Raw genomic sequence first — 16667 nt, 5'->3', positions numbered from 1 at the left:
CTCATCTTTAATGTGTATTTCAACACCTGATCCTATTGTTCTCTCAGGAGATAAGCGATGGCCCATGGTGTCTGGTGGCAGCTTAACTCCACTACAATTGAAAATTCCAGTGCCCAAATTAGCACTCAGCTGACAGATATTTAGGACTGCCTTCAGATCGCTGTGTCTATATGAGGCTCAATGTCCTCAACCTCATTGCGGATGAGTGAAGGAGCTTCTTCTGCCATTAAAACAGTCACTGACTTGCCTATAAAACACACTAGACCAGGGCATGTGTAGACTATCGTCATGTAGACAAACATTGGTCAGTAAGCGATCCGTGGAGGCACCCTGCTCCATACTGTCGTCTGAATGTAGCCTATGATGTGTGGGCACCATTGCACAGGCTTAAAGGGGTTCTCCACTTTTTTTTTAATTTTCACAAGGGGCAATTCATCCTGGAAGGAGAAAAAAGAAGACACTCTTGTCTCCAGAATTCACTCCATTTTCTAGTGCTGGTTTGGAAATTATCATCACACCATGACTATCAGTGACCTGACCTTTGGCTGCCGGGTCAAGTGGTCGGAATTTTTTTTTTTTACATGTCAAGTTATTTTATTACTAACAACCCATAATAGGGCTGACAAAAAGGGGAGAAAACTCTACAATCCAAAAATGAAGAGCCCCAAAGGGGCAATTAAACCAAGATTACAGGATAAAGGCTCATACTCACCTGCGAAAAACTCGAATGAGTCTCGCATGTTAATACCCAGGACTGCACCCGGCACTCAGGAGCGGAGCGTGAGGCTGCATGTATTCCTGTGCGGTCACACACTCAGATCTGAGTGCCGGCAGCAGCGCCGGGTATTAACATGCGAGACTCATCCGAGTTTCTCGCAGGTGAGTATGAGCCCTTAAAGAGGAAAACTGAAGTGAGCAGGTAAAAAGGGCAGATGAAAAACCATCAAAAGGAAATACGAAGAGGTTTAATGATTACTGCCCGTATACACTCTCATCACTGTATGCAATGTACAGGAAGCAATGCAAAAATACCCAGACTCATATTGTTCAGTATGCCAAGCAATTAATGCCTAGCTACTTACATACCACTCCATGATAATTATATTCAAAAAGGAGAAACATTGGAGTTTTGGTATAATTTCTATAACAATCTTTATTGAAACAGGCCATCAAACATATATAAACAAACAAGATTTAAAAGATGTGATTAAAAAGGACACCAACACTGGCCACACTCAGTACTAAATGTAATACTAAAGGGTTTCAATCAACATGATATTTTAAGGACCCCATCACCTACAATGTCCATCCACCTGCTCCCAAAGGTTAATGGAGGGAGGACATTAATCAATATAGCCCAGTGGCTGTTGTAGAATCTTCTCTGGGGATTCCTCTCCCATACTGCCACCTTAGTACATATGGTCACAAAAATCAACCTATGTTAAGTTGAATAAAAGGGTCATCTTACCCAGACTGAGGCACACCGCTGGACACACCCCGACGCATGTTTCGGCACTCTATAGCCTTCCTTTCTCAAGGGGAGGTGTGTTAATGGTCTCCTACAGGACCTTTTAATATCCATGGTAACCGGTCATGTGTGTATCACATGACCGGCCACTGCTGTGCTGTGTATATGGATCGCCCCCGTTAGGGCAGTGGGGTTCTCACTACCGGGCCCTTCGGTTCTCAAGGGGAATGTCACGGTGGCTCCGTTAATAAAAGGAGAAAGGTCTTTAAAGAGGAAATGTTCGTGACGCCACCTGTGGTATTCGGTCAGGGTGACCGACGCTGCTGGGCTGTGTATACACGGCGCATGTGCCCGAGGCCGACCGCACCATACCCACGTGACCCAAACCCCCAGTCAGATGGACGACAGAACGCCAGATGACGCGAGGCAGCAACGGACAACAAGCCAGCGCATGCGCACCACAACCGCAGCGGTCAGATAGAAAAAACACATATTTTTTCATGCTTTTAAGATCATAACAACAATAGATGATAATACAAGAAATTGAATTTTTTTTCATATCTTTGTGGTCCCATTCCGCAAAAGAATGATTTCTTCATAGGGCATTCCAGGGAAATAACGAGGTCAGCGATATGACAATCAGGTAAAGCCGGGGTGTCAAACTGCATTCCTCGAGGGCTGCAAACAGGTCATGTTTTCAGGATTTCCTTGTACTGCACAGGTGATAATTTAATCACCAACTCATTATTTGTGTAGGTGATTAAATTATCACCTGTGCAGTACAAGGAAATCCTGAAAACATGACCTGTTTGCAGCCCTCGAGGAATGCAGTTTGACACCCCTGAGGTAAAGTCCATTATACCACAGAAGAGAGACTAAAATGTAAAACTATACAAGAAAAAACAATAATTAAAATCAAAATCAAAACACACAATATCCAGTTAAAACATACAGCCAGAAGGGATTGGATGCAGGAGAAATATGAATTATATATAAATCCTTTTACAATTTGTAAAAACGGCGCGAAGTTCATAGAGTCGTTTAGCCCAAATGGTTTCATGGTCCCCAATGTAATGATCCACTTCAGTTCTCATTGTGCCAACAATTTTTTAACATTGCCTCCCCTTATGCCTGTGTGGACAACCTCAATCCCCCTTATCATAAGTCCTCTAGGCAGGGTCACAATTGTGAGCCGACCTAAAGCGCCGCGGGATTGTTTTTAATTCCGAAGGGTCCCCCACCGACTGTGCTGCGCCAATGTTCCGCACGTGCTCCCTCACTCTTATCCTTAGTTCTCTCAACGTCAACCCTATATAAACCAATGAGCATCTACATGTGGCATAATATATCACATTAACACTACCACAGCTGATATATTCTTTAATTTTGAATTGCTTTTTACCATCTACCGAACAGAACAAGGGGCTGCGGAGGACATTGGCGCAAGCCACACAATGACCACAAGTGTAGCAACCTTTAATTGGTTTAGTTGCTCCAAATAGGCTTTTACTCGGCGCTACACAATGACTTCTGATTAGGAGATCCTTCAAATTTTTTGCCTTAAGGGAGGTCATAAGGGGACGGCCACTAAGATATGGTCCCAGGGAGGGTTCTGTGCTCAAAATCGGCCAATGTTTGGTCAAGATGGCCCTCATGTTATCCCACTCATGATTAAACACCGAAATAAATCGGTTGCTTTCGTCTCCCTTCTTCTTCCTTTTATTCTGATATAACAGCGTGTTACGAGGGGTAGACTTGGCTCTATTATAGCCCAATTTCAAGCTCCTTTAACTATAACCCCACTGGTCAAACCGTGTTCTCAAATCTGCAGCTTGCATTTCAAATTTTTCCTCCGTCAAGCAGATCCGCCTCATCCTCAAGAACTGTCCGACTGGGACTGCCCTAACGGTGGCTTGGCTGTGTGCAGTAGTGGCGTGAATTAAAGCATTCACTGCCGTCGTGTTACAAAAGGAATGGGACCACAAAGATATGGAAAAAATCCCATTTCTTGTATTATAATCTATTGTTGTTATGATCTTAAAAGAATGTAAAAAAATATATATATATTTGTAAAAAATGTTTTGTAATATTTATTTGATGCAAGCTCATTACAATATCTTTATCGGGTTATGTGTTTTTTCTATCTGACCGCTGCGGTTGTGGTGCACATGCGCTGGCTTGCCATCCGTTGCTGCCCCGTGTCATCTGGCGTTCTGTTGTCGCGTCTGACTGGGGGTTTGGCCTCCACTCGGATGTTGGACGGCGATGTGCTGGGTCGCGTGGGTATGGTGCGGCCGGCCGCGGGTGCATGCGCTGTGTATACACAGCACAGCAGTGGCCGGTCATGTGATCCACACATGACCGGTTACCCTGAATATAAAAGGTCCTGTAGGAGACCATTAACACACCTCCCCTTGAGAAAGGAAGGCTATAGAGTGGTGAAACGTGCGTCGGGGTATGTCCAGCGGTGTGCCTCAGTCTGGGTAAAATGACCCTTTCATTCAACTTAACATAAGTTGATTTTTGTGACCATATGTTTTAAGGGGGCAGTATGGGAGAGGAATCCCCAGAGAAGATTCTACAACAGCCACTGGGCTATATTGATTAATATCCTCCCTCAATTAACCTTTGGGAGCAGGTGGATGGACATTGTAGGTGATGGGGTCCTTAAAATATCATGTTGATTGAAGCCCTTTAGTATTACATTGAGTGCGGCCAGTGTTGGTGTCCTTTTTAATCACATCTTTTAAATCTTGTTGTTTGTTAATATATGTTTGATGGTCTGTTTCAATAAAGGTTGCTATAGAAATTTTACCAAAACTCCAATGTTTCTCCTTTTTGAATGTACAGGAAGCAGTCCTCTTCATGGTGTTCCTGACAGAGTTGTCCAATGGTGGCGGTTGTTTGTGTTCGGAATTTTAACGCTTCCAGCCAAGCAGCAGATTCCAGTGGTAAAAACAGTTCATTTTCTTTTTTCTTTCCCTAGGCTGGCCTGGATGTTTCGGCCCTTCTTTTGCACATGATTTCAAAACATTTGACCCAAGAAAAGTTTGCAGTTGTTCAATGGAGCTTCCCTTCCCCCCCACGACATATGTGACCAGGAAGAGCTCCAAATAACAGGACTTCCCTGTGGGGTTGCAGTTGCTCTATGTTTACGGTTTTGCCACTTGGATATATTTAGGATCTGTAATGTGGTTTGTAGGGTAGAAATGCACCTAACGGTCACGGTCACAGTACCACCACAGAGTTCTCCATTATGATATGACATGCCCACATTTTTTAATCAATGAGGGTTTGACCTTGACCATCCAGTACAGCACGTCTCCAAATTAGTAACATAGTAACATAGTAACATAGTGAGTAAGGCCGAAAAAAGACATTTGTCCATCCAGTTCAGCCTATATTCCATCATAATAAATCCCCAGATCTACGTCCTTCTACAGAACCTAATAATTGTATGATACAATATTGTTCTGCTCCAGGAAGACATCCAGGCCTCTCTTGAACCCCTCGACTGAGTTCGCCATCACCACCTCCTCAGGCAAGCAATTCCAGATTCTCACTGCCCTAACAGTAAAGAATCCTCTTCTATGTTGGAGGAAAAACCTTCTCTCCTCCAGACGCAAAGAATGCCCCCTTGTGCCCGTCACCTTCCTTGGTATAAACAGATCCTGAGCGAGATATTTGTATTGTCCCCTTATATACTTATACATGGTTATTAGATCGCCCCTCAGTCGTCTTTTTTCTAGACTAAATAATCCTAATTTCGCAAATCTATCTGGATATTGTAGTTCTCCCATCCCCTTTATTAATTTTGTTGCCCTCCTTTGTACTCTCTCTAGTTCCATTATATCCTTCATGAGCACCGGTGCCCAAAACTGGACACAGTACTCCATGTGCGGTCTAACTAGGGATTTGTACAGAGGCAGTATAATGCTCTCATCATGTGTATCCAGACCTCTTTTAATGCACCCCATGATCCTGTTTGCCTTGGCAGCTGCTGCCTGGCACTGGCTGCTCCAGGTGAGTTTATCATTAACTAGGATCCCCAAGTCCTTCTCCCTGTCAGATTTACCCAGTGGTTTCCCATTCAGTGTGTAATGGTGATATTGATTCCTTCTTCCCATGTGTATAACCTTACATTTATCATTGTTAAACCTCATCTGCCACCTTTCAGCCCAAGTTTCCAACTTATCCAGATCCATCTGTAGCAGAATACTATCTTCTCTTGTATTAACTGCTTTACATAGTTTTGTATCATCTGCAAATATCGATATTTTACTGTTTAAACCTTCTACCAGATCATTAATGAATATGTTGAAGAGAACAGGTCCCAATACTGACCCCTGCGGTACCCCACTGGTCACAGCGACCCAGTTAGAGACTATACCATTTATAACCACCCTCTGCTATCTATCACTAAGCCAGTTACTAACCCATTTACACACAATTTCCCCCAGACCAAGCATTCTCATTTTGTGTACCAACCTCTTGTGCGGCACGGTATCAAACGCTTTGGAAAAATCGAGATATACCACGTCCAATGACTCACCGTGGTCCAGCCTATAGCTTACCTCTTCATAAAAACTGATTAGATTGGTTTGACAGGAGCGATTTCTCATAAACCCATGCTGATATGGAGTTAAACAGTTATTCTCATTGAGATAATCCAGAATAACATCCCTCAGAAACCTTTCAAATATTTTACCAACAATAGAGGTTAGACTTACTGGCCTATAATTTCCAGGTTCACTTTTAGAGCCCTTTTTGAATATTGGCACCACATTTGCTATGCGCCAGTCCTGCGGAACAGATCCTGTCGCTATAGAGTCCCTAAAAATAAGAAATAATGGTTTATCTATTACATTACTTAGTTCCCTTAGTACTCGTGGGTGTATGCCATCCGGACCCGGAGATTTATCTATTTTAATCTTATTTAGCCGATTTCGCACCTCTTCTTGGGTTAGATTGGTGACCCTTAATATAGGGTTTTCATTGTTTCTTGGGATTTCACCTAGCATTTCATTTTCCACCGTGAATACCGTGGAGAAGAAGGTGTTTAATATGTTAGCTTTTTCCTCGTCATCTACAACCATTCTTTCCTCACTATTTTTTAAGGGGCCTACATTTTCAGTTTTTATTCTTTTACTATTGATATAGTTGAAGAACAGTTTGGGATTAGTTTTACTCTCCTTAGCAATGTGCTTCTCTGTTTCCTTTTTGGCAGCTTTAATTAGTTTTTTAGATAAAGTATTTTTCTCCCTATAGTTTTTTAAAGCTTCAATGGTGCCATCCTGCTTTAGTAGTGCAAATGCTTTCTTTTTACTGTTAATTGCCTGTCTTACTTCTTTGTTTAGCCACATTGGGTTTTTCCTATTTCTAGTCCTTTTATTCCCACAAGGTATAAACCGCTTACACTGCCTATTTAGGATGTTCTTAAACATTTCCCATTTATTATCTGTATTCTTATTTCTGAGGATATTGTCCCAGTCTACCAGATTAAGGGCATCTCTAAGCTGGTCAAACTTTGCCTTCCTAAAGTTCAGTGTTTTTGTGACTCCCTGACAAGTCCCCCTAGTGAAAGACAGGTGAAACTGTACAATATTGTGGTCGCTATTTCCTAGATGCCCAACCACCTGCAGATTTGTTATTCTGTCAGGTCTATTAGATAGTATTAGGTCTAAAAGTGCTGCTCCTCTGGTTGGATTCTGCACCAATTGTGAAAGATAATTTTTCTTGGTTATTAGCAGAAACCTGTTGCCTTTATGGGTTTCACAGGTTTCACTTTCCCAGTTAATAATATCCGGGTAGTTAAAGTCCCCCATAACCAGGACCTCATTATGGGTTGCAGCTTCATCTATCTGCTTTAGAAGTAGACTTTCCATGGTTTCTGTTATATTTGGGGGTTTGTAACAGACCCCAATGAGAATTTTGTTACCATTTTTCCCTCCATGAATTTCGACCCATATGGACTTGACATCCTCATTTCCTTCGCTAATATCCTCCCTTAAAGTGGACTTTAGACAAGACTTTACATAGAGACAAACCCCTCCTCCTCTCCGATTTTTACGATCCTTTCTAAACAGACTGTAACCCTGTAAGTTAACTGCCCAGTCATAGCTTTCATCTAACCATGTCTCGGTTATTCCCACTATGTCAAAGTTACCTGTAGATATTTCTGCTTCTAGTTCTTCCATCTTGTTTGTCAGGCTTCTGGCGTTTGCGAGCATGCAGTTTAGAGGATTTTGTTTTGTTCCAATCTCCTCGCTGTGGATTGCTTTAGAAATGTTCTTACCTCCCATCTGAGTATGTTTTCCTGGGTCTTCTTTGTTCAAGTCTAATGTTTTTCTTCCCGTCCCCTCTTCTTCTAGTTTAACGCCCTCCTGATGAGTGTAGCGAGTCTTCTGGCAAATGTGTGTTTCCCAGGTTTGTTGAGGTGTAGTCCATCTCTGGCGAGGAGTCCATCGTACCAGTAATTCACACCGTGGTCCAGGAATCCGAATCCTTGTTGTCTGCACCATCGTCTTAGCCAGTTGTTTGCATCAAGGATCCTGTTCCATCTCCTGGTGCCATGCCCGTCTACTGGAAGGATAGAAGAAAAAACTACCTGTGCATCCAGTTCCTTTACTTTCTTCCCCAACTCTTCAAAGTCTTTGCAGATTGTCGGTAGGTCTTTCCTTGCCGTGTCATTGGTGCCAACATGTATCAGAAGAAATGGGTGGACGTCCTTGGAGCTGAAGAGCTTTGGTATCCTATCGGTCACATCCTTGATCATCGCACCTGGAAGGCAGCATACTTCTCTTGCAGTTATGTCCGGTCTGCAGATGGCTGCTTCTGTGCCTCTCAGTAGTGAGTCTCCCACCACCACCACTCTTCGTTGCTTCTTGGCTGTACTTTTTGCTGTCACTTGTTGCTGTGTGCCCTTTTCTTTTTTGCTTGCTGGTATTGCTTCATCCTTAGGTGTGCCATCTTCATCCTCTACAAAGATTTGATATCGGTTCTTCAGTTGTGTGGTTGGTGATTTCTCCATGGTCTTCTTGCTTCTTTTGGTCACATGCTTCCACTCATCTGCTTTTGGAGGTTCTCTGACACTTTTTTCACCTTCTGTGACCAGTAGAGATGCTTCTGTTCTGTCTAGAAAGTCTTCATTCTCTTTGATGAGTTTCAAAGTTGCTATTCTTTCTTCCAGACCCCGCACCTTTTCTTCTAAAAGGGCCACTAGTCTACACTTCTGACAGGTGAAATTTGATTCTTCTTCTGGTCGGTCTGTGAACATGTAGCACATGCTGCAGCTCACCATGTAGGTTGTCACATCTGCCATGTTGCTCCTAGATCCTGCTGACTTGCTGTGTGTTTTCCTTCTTGTGTAATCTACTCAGCCAAGCTCTCTTGCAATAATATCCTACAGGCAAAAATTTCCAAGCAGCTGGTCCCGGCTGTACCCAACGATCTTCTAGCTTAGGGAGACTTCGCTTTTCCCAGAAGGCACCTGGAATATGCAAATTAGCCTCCTCAAGCTTGAATCCCTGGTTTGGCGATGCTTTCCAAGCAGCTGGTCCCGGGTGTACCCAACGATCTTCTAGCTTAGGGAGAATTCGCTTTTCTCAGAAGGCACCTGGAATATGCAAATTAGCCCCCTCAAGCTTGAATCCCTGGTTTGGCGATGCTTTCCAAGCAGCTGGTCCCGGCTGTACCCAACGATCTTCTAGCTTAGGGAGACTTCGCTTTTCCCAGAAGGCACCTGGAATATGCAAATTAGCCCCCTCAAGCTTGAATCCCTGGTTTGGCGATGCTTTCCAAGCAGCTGGTCCCGGCTGTACCCAACGATCTTCTAGCTTAGGGAGACTTCGCTTTTCCCAGAAGGCACCTGGAATATGCAAATTAGCCTCCTCAAGCTTGAATCCCTGGTTTGGCGATGCTTTCCAAGCAGCTGGTCCCGACTGTACCCAACGATCTTCTAGCTTAGGGAGACTTCGCTTTTCCCAGAAGGCACCTGGAATATGCAAATTAGCCCCCTCAAGCTTGAATCCCTGGTTTGGCGATGCTTTCCAAGCAGCTGGTCCCGGCTGTACCCAACGATCTTCTAGCTTAGGGAGACTTCGCTTTTCCCAGAAGGCACCTGGAATATGCAAATTAGCCTCCTCAAGCTTGAATCCCTGGTTTGGCGATGCTTTCCAAGCAGCTGGTCCCGGCTGTACCCAACGATCTTCTAGCTTAGGGAGACTTCGCTTTTCCCAGAAGGCACCTGGAATATGCAAATTAGCCTCCTCAAGCTTGAATCCCTGGTTTGGCGATGCTTTCCAAGCAGCTGGTCCCGGCTGTACCCAACGATCTTCTAGCTTAGGGAGACTTCGCTTTTCTCAAAAGGCACCTGGAATATGCAAATTAGCCCCCTCAAGCTTGAATCCCTGGTTTGGCGATGCTTTCCAAGCAGCTGGTCCCGGCTGTACCCAACGATCTTCTAGCTTAGGGAGACTTCGCTTTTCCCAGAAGGCACCTGGAATATGCAAATTAGCCCCCTCAAGCTTGAATCCCTGGTTTGGCGATGCTTTCCAAGCAGCTGGTCCCGGCTGTACCCAACGATCTTCTAGCTTAGGGAGACTTCGCTTTTCCCAGAAGGCACCTGGAATATGCAAATTAGCCTCCTCAAGCTTGAATCCCTGGTTTGGCGATGCTTTCCAAGCAGCTGGTCCCGACTGTACCCAACGATCTTCTAGCTTAGGGAGACTTCGCTTTTCCCAGAAGGCACCTGGAATATGCAAATTAGCCTCCTCAAGCTTGAATCCCTGGTTTGGCGATGCTTTCCAAGCAGCTGGTCCCGGCTGTACCCAACGATCTTCTAGCTTAGGGAGACTTCGCTTTTCCCAGAAGGCACCTGGAATATGCAAATTAGCCTCCTCAAGCTTGAATCCCTGGTTTGGCGATGCTTTCCAAGCAGCTGGTCCCGGCTGTACCCAACGATCTTCTAGCTTAGGGAGACTTCGCTTTTCCCAGAAGGCACCTGGAATATGCAAATTAGCCTCCTCAAGCTTGAATCCCTGGTTTGGCGATGCTTTCCAAGCAGCTGGTCCCGGCTGTACCCAACGATCTTCTAGCTTAGGGAGACTTCGCTTTTCCCAGAAGGCACCTGGAATATGCAAATTAGCCCCCTCAAGCTTGAATCCCTGGTTTGGCGATGCTTTCCAAGCAGCTGGTCCCGGCTGTACCCAACGATCTTCTAGCTTAGGGAGACTTCGCTTTTCCCAGAAGGCACCTGGAATATGCAAATTAGCCTCCTCAAGCTTGAATCCCTGGTTTGGCGATGCTTTCCAAGCAGCTGGTCCCGGCTGTACCCAACGATCTTCTAGCTTAGGGAGACTTCGCTTTTCCCAGAAGGCACCTGGAATATGCAAATTAGCCTCCTCAAGCTTGAATCCCTGGTTTGGCGATGCTTTCCAAGCAGCTGGTCCCGGCTGTACCCAACGATCTTCTAGCTTAGGGAGACTTCGCTTTTCCCAGAAGGCACCTGGAATATGCAAATTAGCCCCCTCAAGCTTGAATCCCTGGTTTGGCGATGCTTTCCAAGCAGCTGGTCCCGGCTGTACCCAACGATCTTCTAGCTTAGGGAGACTTCGCTTTTCCCAGAAGGCACCTGGAATATGCAAATTAGCCTCCTCAAGCTTGAATCCCTGGTTTGGCGATGCTTTCCAAGCAGCTGGTCCCGGCTGTACCCAACGATCTTCTAGCTTAGGGAGACTTCGCTTTTCCCAGAAGGCACCTGGAATATGCAAATTAGCCTCCTCAAGCTTGAATCCCTGGTTTGGCGATGCTTTCCAAGCAGCTGGTCCCGGCTGTACCCAACGATCTTCTAGCTTAGGGAGACTTCGCTTTTCCCAGAAGGCACCTGGAATATGCAAATTAGCCTCCTCAAGCTTGAATCCCTGGTTTTCAGAACTAGCTTGCATTGGCCGGGAATCGAACCCGGGCCTCCCGCGTGGCAGGCGAGAATTCTACCACTGAACCACCAATGCTTGATTAATAGGGCCATCTGTTTATAAATGGTTAAAGGGCAACTCCAAACAGAGAGAGAACCTTTTTTTTGTAGCTCTTCTCCAAAACATGGGGCCAACCTATATGTTTTGAAGTGTCCTACTTGACAATGGGATTCCTAAATTAAAAAAACAAACATTTTTTTAAAATAAGTTTTTGCTAAATGATATAGCCACAACTCGAAACTTCTGGACCTCAATGAAAAATATTGTACTGTAACTGGGCCTGATCTGCCATGTGCCATTTATAATAACGGGGTCTTGATTAGGATCTTTGGGCCCATTCAGGCATGAAGTAAAGGTCCCATTAGGTGAACTGACTGGCGGCACAATACGATACGACCCCTGATTGGTAAACCTTTACTATTCGGTGGTTGCTCGGCCTGTTTACACAGGCAGACTGCGGGAGATGATGTGCATCTCTAGTAGATCGCTCAGTGCACATTGACCTTGTTTACACAGGACTATGTGCTGCCGAGAACAATGATATTTTGCACAGTACAAAAGATCATTTCACCCGATTAACCAGTTTGTGAATGCTAATCCGTCTGAGAACTAGACCTGTATAAAATGCTTTTGTTTCTGAAAATGACCCATTCTCCTTTACCTTGGAGGAGTGTGTTATTGAGTTCGATGGGCCCTCTGCTGAGTAATACACATTGTATTGTGGTCAAAAGGAAGAAATAGAAATATCCTAAAGGGTTTTTCTAGTATTACAAAAACATGGCTGCCTTCTTTCAGAAACAGCGTCTCCACTGACCATGCGTGGTGTCTGATATTGGAACTCGGGCCCATTGAAGTAAATGCAGGTGAACTGCAAAATCGAGCAAATTCCATGTGGAACGCCCGCCAGGGCCGTGGGGTACTTGGCACCGGGTTCGGTACTTAAAGGGGACATGTCACTGTGGCGGCAACCCAGTCCGTGGCCCTGGGCGCCCAAGTAGCCCAAGGTATGGTCTCTAAAGGGGGTTGAATAAAGTTTTTAAAATAGAAAATGTTCGTGACGCCACCTGTGGTACTCGGCCAGGGGTGACCGACGCCACCCAAAGGGGTCCTCTGGGGGTGGTAGCACTGCAGCAAAGATGGCATTGCCTCCCACAGGTGAAGCTGGGTCCCCAGGGCTCCCGATGCTCTTGGCATGGACGGTGTGGCGCCAAAAACAAACAGAGGACACAGGGCCGCAGTGTCCCCACCTGGTTCACTGATGGTGGAGAGCCCCAGCCCAGGGTACCAGCAACAGGTGTCGACGGAGTCCAGGCAGCCTGAAAATGGGTGGGATTCCCCTTGCCAGGTCAGATTGGGAGCCTTCCACTATGCGCTGAATAATAGGCCCCTGCTGCCTGGGGCTTCCCGACAAGGTCCTCTCTTACTCTCTGTCCCGGGACAGTTCCCGCAAGGTAGGCAATGTGAGCTGTTTCACTGGGGTCTCTATCCACGGTGACTCTGGGCTCTGGATGTTGCTGTACCTCAGGGTGTAATGTGGGCAAGTCACTTTCAGTATCCTGCCCTCCGTTTCTGCCATGGGACACGCAGTTCCACACAGTCGCAGGCTCCCGGCACCCGGTTTCCTGCGCTTCAGCCCAGAAGGAGCCCAGCCATGGCTCGCCTCCAGCTCCCCAGTTCCCCTGCGCTCCTTCACTGTTCCTCGTCTGCTCCAGACTAACTCCTCCTCCAGACGAGAATGTATATCATCTAGGGAATCTCCCCTTAAACCGGGTTCAGAGCTCCCCCTTCTGGCCTGGAGTCAGAACGTGTTGCATGTATAGCTTACCTGTCAAGGGATCCTCCTTGTTTTCAGGCATGGCATCACCCTCTCCGAGAGGAAGGCAATAACACTGTGGTACCTGAACTCCTGGGGTGCCACATTCCCCCCTGTTAAATCCAGTACTCCTGGACTGGTCAAAGAAAACATAAAAATACAGGTTAGGAAATGTGCAAAGGTTTTTGAAACATTTCAACAGGTTTAAACAGGTGCAAACTTTTTATTCCCTTACTGGAGGCACTTTTCTTTAACGTTACATAACATTATTTTACAAGAAGTGCAAACAAGTGAAAAATGCAAACATTTTTAATATAGGGTGTCTTTGTGCACCAATAACAGCAATGATGGGGGGGACCCATCATAAACCCCCAACGTAGGTTTTGGGTGGGCTACAAGGCGTATCATCCAGACCTGGTCTTCGGCCATGCCAGACGGTTTTTCTTTGGTGTTAGGACAACAGGGTTTCACTCACGCTGCCGGGGCGTGGTAAAACCATTGGATGCACCTTAGGAGGTGCCAACTATTTACAAGAAAAGTTTTTGGGCTAGTCACCGTCCATTACCCTATTGTCCATTTAAACCTTCAATAAGCATAAGCAAATATTTTTGAACAGGTAACCACAATTATTGGCATCTTTACATTTTTAGTCCCTGTAACGGGCTGGGATCTGACCTCTGGTACTACGGGTAGATCTACGCAGTACAGGGATTGATAGTGACTTGACAGGATTCACTAGGCTCGCTATCACTGGTGTAGTGCACTCTCTTATGGCTGCACTTCTAGTTATTCTACGTAGCACAGGTATACTTGATCTGCTGGGACTACTTCGACTCACTGTGGGCAAGACAGATTCACCGATAGCAGGGGGTGGATTCTCTTGCTCCACTGCTGGTGTGACATCTGCTGCTTGAGCCCATTGGTGTAGAGTCTCCTCTGGCTCAAAATGATTTTCAGTCACATCTTTCTCTGGTATTTCCAACTGGGGAAAAGTCAAAACAGGTACCACTATAACTTGATTTACTTGAGTTCATGACTGGGGAAAGTCTCCAAGAATGGTATGGAATTTCTTTTCCTTTTCCTCCATGGGTTGAGAAGTACCTGGGTCCTTCTCTCTGCCTTTCAGTTGGTCAGGGCATATGTTAAGATGATCTCTTGATACCGCAGTCGAGGTTTCTCCTCCATCTTTGGTTATGAGACACACTTTAGTATTATCGAATTTTGACTGTAAGATAATGTATGGTTCCGCTCCCCACTGGTCATCAAGTTTGTGCATTCTTCTTTTCCACTTTAGAACTTGTTCACCTGGTGACAAGGGAATTGCAGGGGCGTGCTGGTTATAATTTCTTTCTTGTCTCTGTCTTGCCTGGGACAAGCTTCTTTCTACACACTATTGTACTTGGAGGTACTTCTGTTGTCGCTCAGTATCCCAATCTGCATCTGGTGAGGTTGTTTATGGTGTTAGGACTAATCTATCAAGGTCAACAGGTAATTTGCTAGGTCTTCCTCTCATTAGGTAGGCTGGAGTGCAGTTGGTGGAATTCACCAGAATATAATTGTACAGATCTACCAAGTCTGGCAACTTTTCTTGCCATAAGTTTCTCTCTTCCAAAGGCAAGGTTTTCAGCAGGTCAATTACCATTTGGTTCATCTTTTCACACATACCATTTGTCTGTGGGTGGTACGGCATTGTTCTGATTTTCTTGCATCTGTATAGGTTGCAGAACTCTTGGAACACTTCCGCCTCAAAGGCTGGGACTTGGTCGATGAGTACCTTTTCAGGGTAACCATGTGGACTACAAAAGTGTTGTTGGAATGCCTTGGCTGCCATCTTCACTGTCTGGTCCTTAACAGGCACAACTACCAGGAATCTGGAGTAATGGTCCACTATGGTCAAAGCATAAACATAGCCTGACCGGCTTGGGGTTAGCTTCACGTGGTCTAAGGCTACCAGTTCAAGTGGCTGTTTGGTGACTATGGGCTGTTGGGGTGCCCTCTGGCTGTCACGGTCCTTTCTGCGTAGGTTGCATGGGCCACACTCTCGGCACCATTTTTTCAATGGCTCTTCTCATGCCAATCCAGTAGAACCTCCCACGAAATAGGACCTCTTGGTGCATCTTGTCTCAGGACTACCACCTACCAGACCAGATTGTGAGTGCGTGGGTTGATATTCCTCCGACACAATTAGCATTGTAGATAAACAATTTGCCCTTCTCCTTCCACAACTGCTGAGTCTCTTGTGGACCATCTGGACCCGGGTGTGAATCAGCTTGTGTTAGCAGCTCTTTTACCAGATGGACTGCTTGGTCGCTATCCTGCATTTCTGCCCATCCATGGTGGGGCAATGGGTTCAACGTGGCTTCTCTCCTGTCATTGCGCTTGTTCTTCACATGATGGGAGTACTGAGTCGCCTCGGGGTGACGGAAAGCTCGTCACTCAATCTCTTCGAGTGCTTCCGGATCTTCTCCCACCTCTGGTGAAAGGGGCATCCTGGACAGCGCATCAGCATTTGCATTCTTGTGTCCGGTACTTAATGGTGAACTTGTAGTTGGACAACCGGGTCATCCATCGCTGGTCCAATGCACCTAGTTTTGCCTTTTCTAGGTGGGTCAGCGGATTGTTATCCGTGAAAATGGTGAACTTTGTTGAAGCCAGGTAGTGCTTCAACCGCTCTGTTACTGCCCAGACTATGGCGAGGAACTCCAGATTAAAGGAACTGTCGTTTTCAGGGTTCCTTTCAGTGGAACGAAGCTTCTTGCTGGCGTAGGCAATCACTCTTTCTTTGCCTTTGTGCACCTGGGACAGCACTGCTCCCAATCCCACGTTGCTGGCGTCTGTGTAGAGTATAAATGGTTGGTAACATAGTAACATAGTTAGTAAGGCCGAAAAAAGACATTTGTCCATCCAGTTCAGCCTATATTCCATCATAATAAATCCCCAGATCTACGTCCTTCTACAGAACCTAATAATTGTATGATACAATATTGTTCTGCTCCAGGAAGACATCCAGGCCTCTCTTGAACCCCTCGACTGAGTTCGCTATCACCACCTCCTCAGGCAAGCAATTCCAGATTCTCACTGCCCTAACAGTAAAGAATCCTCTTCTATGTTGGTGGAAAAACCTTCTCTCGTCCAGACGCAAAGAATGCCCCCTTGTGCCCGTCACCTTCCTTGGTATAAACAGATCCTCAGCGAAATATTTGTATTGTCCCCTTATATACTTATACATGGTTATTAGATCGCCCCTCAGTCGTCTTTTTTCTAGACTAAATAATCCTAATTTTGCTAATCTATCTGGGTATTGTAGTTCTCCCATCCCCTTTATTAATTTTGTTGCCCTCCTTTGTACCCTCTCTAGTTCCATTATATCCTTCCTGAGCATCGGTGCCCAAAACTGGACACAGTACTCCAT

The 16667-nt window shown here is 45.6% G+C and overlaps 1 non-coding gene across 1 annotated transcript; it reads right to left on the bottom strand.

Moving 5' to 3' along the window:
- Positions 1-11407: 11407 nt before the first annotated feature.
- On the bottom strand, positions 11408-11478 carry TRNAG-GCC (transfer RNA glycine (anticodon GCC)). The gene has a single exon. It is a non-coding gene; the product is annotated as a tRNA-Gly (tRNA).
- Positions 11479-16667: the final 5189 nt, after the last annotated feature.

Source organism: Ranitomeya imitator, chromosome 4 (genome assembly GCF_032444005.1).
Source record: "Ranitomeya imitator isolate aRanImi1 chromosome 4, aRanImi1.pri, whole genome shotgun sequence".
NCBI lineage: Eukaryota > Metazoa > Chordata > Amphibia > Anura > Dendrobatidae > Ranitomeya > Ranitomeya imitator.
This window is presented reverse-complemented; position numbering and strand designations above follow the sequence as displayed.